Here is a 6,008-nt window from a genome sequence, read left to right as displayed (position 1 = left end):
TAATTTTATATTCTTACTTTAAAATTTGCTTTGTGATTTGGTCCATTGCACGGCTGTTATAATCAGCAGCACAGAAAAGATAGCTAGACAAATTATTTAATTACTGTTTAATTATTTAATTGCAATAGGCGGGATGACGGTACATGAACATTCTTGTCTCAACTGTACTGTCAGTACCAAATTTCCACAGCATTTTCTGCGAGCGAAATGGAATAAGGGAAGTATTTCGAAGTCTCAGCAGTAATTTTTCCGTCACAACTGGATATTTTTAGGTGTGAGTGTTGCAATCCGATAACTTACGTCGAATAATTTTATATTCTTACTTTAAAATTTGCTATGTTATTTGGTCCATCACACGGCTGTTATAATCAGCATCACAGAAAAGACAGCTAGACAAATTATTCAATTTCTGTTCCTCTACAGTTCAAATTGTCAAGCAGCATGAAGCCGACAAAGTGCATTGTAGCATTCACTATAGGATCACGAGCTGTTGACCCAGTTTTCATATATGTCGTCTCTACGTCCTATTGGTCATTTATATACAACTCCTTTTATTTGTTGGCAACGGCCTTGCCGCAGTGGATACACCGGTTCCCGTCAGATCGCCGAAGTTAAGCGCTGTCGGGCGTGGTCGGCATTTTGATGGGTGACCATCCGCGCCGCCATGTGCTGTTGCCATTTTTCGGGGTACACTCAGCCTCGTGATGCCAATTGAGGAGCTACTCGACCGAATAGTAGCGGCTCCGGTCAAAGAAAACCATCGTAACGACCGGGAGAGCGGTGTGCTGACCACACGCCCCTCCTATCCGCATCCTCACCTGAGGATGATACGGCGGTCGGATGGTCCCGATGGGCCACTAGTGGCCTGACGACGGAGTGCTTTTTTTTAGTGCCTTTTATTTTTTAAATTCCAATACCTGTTATTTATTAATTACTGAAGATCAAATAGACACTTACAAGGAATTATTAGGACACAGAGTATATAATCAGAATTCTGTTTCTTGTAATACATACTTGGAGGCACAGCAGGCAGGATGACGGTATGAACTTTCTAGTCTCAACTGTACGGTCAGTACCAAATTTCCACAACATTTTCTGCAAGCGAAACAGAATAAGGGAAGTATTTCTAAGTCTCAGCAGTAATTTTTCCGTCACAACTGGACATTTCTAGGTGAGAGTGTTGCAGTTAATTGTTGGGTAGTGTTTTAGATTTCAGAGAAAACGACGGAACACTACTTCGTATAAATTATCTGAAGTATCTTCGTAAATGTTTATAGTATGGTACGTTGTGTACATGATCTAAAGTTCATGGACAGAGCAAGTTGTGACGCTCGACTTGTATAGAGTTGGAGGGGGCTACAAATTTTATCCCGATGCTTGTTTCCCATTCTTCTTTAATGATCTCTATATGATGAGACTTTATATTTTGTTGTTCCTTCCTTGTTCATAAAATACAAAAAATTGAATAATTTCAACTGAAATCGGTGTCTTCTGGAAGAGCTTCACTATCTTCTCTGTGTTTTCATTTTAGTTTCATTTGCGGTGAATAATTTTGAAGACGAATTGCGGAAGGTTTAAGAAAATGCATTTCCTAACCACGTTATCGCTTTTTCGACATGAGAGAAACTTTTAATTATTGAATTTAGATGAGCATATTAAGCGAATGAAATCTTAAGAATACATCAAATTTTTATCTGCTCCAATCGAAACTCCGTGGGAGATCTCTGACACCAGATAATTTTATTTCAATGTGACGCATGATGCTACGCTCGCGAGCTAAATCCTCAGCGGTCGTACGTTTGATTTCATCGAGAGAAGCAGAGTACTAGGTCTGTACTTAACCCGTTATGAGATATGTACTTTGACGCCAAATGTAAAATGATAACCGAAACTCAAATGAACGGTGGGTCTAGCTTCAGTTGGTCCCAAGGCGGTTTCGCAGTTAACGTGATATTCATTCCCAGCAATGTATGTAAACAAACAAGTAAACAGTGTTCTGCCTCCAATAGTACAATATTCAATATAGGACCAAAATCCGGGTAGATAACAGATTTACTTTATGAATACTACAGACATTTGGCAAGCTCAAATCAGAAACTGCAGAGATTGCTGCACGACACGTGATGATTACACAGTACACGTACCATTCTCCCTTTCACTAGTACGACCGTGTAATTCCAGCTCTTGCCACACTTTACAAGAGTGTTACGCCACGCCCATTTGTCCTCTGACAGCAACTGCGCATTACTAAGGGGTCGAACGACATCCGCGACTATATGGCGTTCGGCTAACCGAATTTCTCGCATCCCAACAATCTGACAGAACTCACAACGTACCAGTCGTTCACAAATCGTCGTTACGTCATACACTGGTCGTGGGATGGAACGAGAACGCGGGTTCAATAGGATTAGGGTACAGTGCACGTTACTTTCGCAAAACGTAATTCTTCATTTCCTTCTGATGTAAATTTATGAAGTGTTTATGTGAAACAACGTGAGAAGTATCACAAGAACAGTTTATTCTTACTTTTTCTTACATTTAACATCTTGCAACTGAAATATAAGTTTCTTTACTGTCAGTCCAGTATGTGAGTTGCCAAGCATTCGTACGACTCAAAGATTCTCTATTCAGTGTTTCCGTCTGCTCGTACTACATTATCTTCGGTTGAGCAGTGTAAGGCATACTTTTAGTCAGAATTTTATACTGGAATCTAGCCAGCCAGTCACATTGTTTTCCACTGGGGCTTTGAGTTCGGTTAGGCGAAGTTGTCTGCCTGACATTTACTCTGTTTCTATTCTCTCCTCTGAATTTTCGCCTGATGCTGTCGATCTCCCTATCACCAACACGTAATGCATAAACATCTGCCTTATGATACTGAGATAGTCATTTTGAAGCTAAGCCATCCAGAATTACTCGTCCCGGACTGCCGTAATTGTGTGTTACGTGGTTTTTCGTGTTCATTTGCGGGAAGTGCTTTAGGTGTGGTAGCTCTTTGCTCGATATGCCACTAATGGTTCAAATGGCTCTGAGCACTATGCGACTTAATTTCTGAGGTCATCAGTCCCCTAGAACTTAGAACTAGTTAAACCTAACTAACCTAAGGACATCACACATATCCATGCCCGAGGCAGGATTTGAACCTGTGACCGTAGCGGTCGCGCGGTTCCAGACTGCAGCGCCTAGAACCGCTCGGCCACACCGGCCGGCTAGATCAGTTAAGGCTTCTAAAAATAATCGCTTGAAATCAATTTTTGTTCTATTTTGGGTGTACGGGCGCTCAACGGCAAGGTTATCGACACCCTTAAAAATATTAAAAGAAACGAATATGGGTAAAAGGGCTAAAAACATTGGGACAGTCGCTCACTCCGGACTTAGTCGCGTTGACCGACACACTCACTACCTGTCACACGCCGTAAAACAAAGGAGATGTAACAAAAGGTGCTACACCTGGAATTAAAACAGAAGTAAAATGACAGTGCAACTAAAGTAACGCCACTGGGTTATGTGAATGGCTGACCATTTACAAAAAACGCGGGTGACCCAGCCACCCAATCAATATTATCTGCCTCTATCAGCCAAACGTCTTCCCATCCGTGTATGACTCTATACCTCAACAGCGACGTGACAGCATCCAGGAGGATAACGACACGCCTCCTTACCTGCTGCATCCACCCTTTCATTCCCCACAATACCCCAGTGCCCTGGTATCCAGCAGAAAGACTCCTCCTTTCCCAGCCATTGTAGTTGGGGGAGGGTGTGCTGGATGTTCTGCACTACTTTATCTGCAGGGTACATGCGTTGCAGAGAGCGAAGGGCAGTCAAGGAATCAGAACAGACAAGGAATTTAGCACTTGAAGCACATCTCATCTGCTGCAGTGCCCGCAAGATCGCATACGATTCCGCGTAGGATACAGTAAATTCTCGAGGCAGTCGGACCTCGAGGACACGATCAGAGAAAACAACAGAGCAACCAACGGAGTTACCCTGTTTCGACCAATCCTTAAAGACAGCTGTAGTGTTGTGGTGTTAAAGTAAAATATCATAAAATAATTTATTATAACCCAGAAGGGAAATCTCTCCTGTACTACACCAAATCTTAAATTATTTTTTGCCTCTGCAGTAGCCATGGTGGCAGGTGGTTAAAACACTGCTTTCGGGGTTGTACGTTCTCCATATCAAGCGACTGCAGCACACTCTGCACACTGATCCCAGACGGCACTGTTACTCACGGACGATTGGAGAAGAGGTGTTCCAGTAGTGAACGATCAACAGTACGGTTCGCAGGTGTAATTTGAGCTACGGTGAACTTACATGCCTGACGCACCACGAGGAGATTCTGGCGGATGGTGAGCGGCGGTTCCCCAGCCTCAGCAAAGAGACTTGGTATGGGGCTCATGCTGTAAGCACTGGTGGCCACCCTAATCCCCTCATGATGGAGGGTACGACAGCCTCAGGTAGAAAGGCTTCACTGACTCGTACACTGTGCACCCGTAGTCTAGTCACGAATTCACGAAAGCCCTATAAAACTGGAGCTGTCGAGCCCTGTCTGCTCCCCAAGAACAGTGGCGAAGGCAGTTTACGATATTCAGTGCCTTCCGGATTTTGGCCCTCAGGTCTCTCTCGTGTGGTAGCCACGATAGTTTGGAGTAAAAAATGAGGCCAGGAACCTCACTGAATCTTTAAAATACAGAATGGTATCCCTTACATGCATATAAGATAAATTAAAAATACGAAGAGTGTGATTAAAATGAACACACACACACTTATCTGCAGGAAACTGAAAGCCCGTGTTTGCAGCGCACTCCTCTAACCTCTACTCAGTAAGTTGCGACTGACGAGTCGACGTTATAGCACTGAAAGAAAGAGGAACAGAAGACAGAAAAATCATCCAGAAACAATGATCATTGTACGGGACTCCGTATTGTGGTCGTGATACTGTTTACGACAATGGCAAAGAGGATAACATTTAAAACACTGTCCTGAGGGACACCATTTTCCTGCTCAAATCGAGCCCATAGCGTGTCGCCAGCGCGTGACCTAACGAATCGTCGAGACAGGAAAGATCGTATGAAGACGGGGAGCTAGCCACGAAATCCTCCCTGATGGAGTTGCTCGAGAATACTGTGTCTCTAAGTAGTGTCGTATGCGTTACTGGCGTCAAAGAATATACCAAGACAGTAATGCTTACGTAGGAAAGCATGCTGAATGTCTTCTTCTAGTAGCGTGAGGTTGTTGATAGTGGTCAGAAATCTCCGAAATCCACACTGAGAGTGGCTAAGGAGTTACCCGGTCTCTATGAATCAGACCAGACGACGGTTAACCATTCGCTACAAAGTCTTTCCTACACAGCTCGTTAAGGCTACGCTCCAGTAATTATTGGGACATGTCCGGTCCTACCCTGGTTTGAGGAGAGGTACAAAATGCCTCGCCCCTCGAATATGGGAAGTTACCCGTCTGCCATTTCAAAATAAAACATTCGAGGAAGGTTTCCTTTGACGCTACAGGCAAATGTCGAAGCATGCAATACCGGGCTGCAGTATCAGGGTGCAGTATCAGAAAGCTCAGACGGTGCCGATTCCAGTTCCCACATGGAGAAAGGGCAGTTCTAAGACTCGGAATTGAGGGAGTGAGACCCAAATTGCCGCTCTCTGCAGTTGCACGGTAGTGGCAAAACGCTGGAGCATGGCTAGCACTGGCAGTAGTTTTTGCAAAATGGTCTGCCATCGTCTGAGCGATGTCTCTGGGCGTTGTTTGGAGACATCCATGTTTCAGCACTGCAACTATTGGTAAAAGACTATGTTCACTTTAAAGCCTCCTGATGGGTTCCCATACTTTTGTAGAAGATGTGGAAAGGTTGAAAGAGCCCAGGTACGCTTGCCATGAACTTTTCTTGCTCTCCTTAATTACACGTCGATCTTTGGTTCACGTGACTCGGAAGGCTGTGAGGTTCACTGTGTTTGGGTGGCACTTACACCATTGAAGAGCAGATTGCCTCCTAAGATGACCTG

The 6,008-nt window shown here is 44.1% G+C and overlaps 1 pseudogene; it reads left to right on the top strand.

Annotated features, from left to right (window-relative positions):
• Positions 1-560: 560 nt before the first annotated feature.
• On the top strand, positions 561-678 carry LOC124557130 (annotated as a pseudogene).
• The last annotated feature ends 5,330 nt before the right edge of the window (positions 679-6,008 follow it).

This window comes from Schistocerca americana, chromosome X (genome assembly GCF_021461395.2).
Source record: "Schistocerca americana isolate TAMUIC-IGC-003095 chromosome X, iqSchAmer2.1, whole genome shotgun sequence".
In the NCBI taxonomy this organism is placed as follows: domain Eukaryota; kingdom Metazoa; phylum Arthropoda; class Insecta; order Orthoptera; family Acrididae; genus Schistocerca; species Schistocerca americana.
The sequence above is the reverse complement of the archived record's forward strand: the minus strand, read 5'-3'. Positions and strand labels throughout refer to the sequence as shown.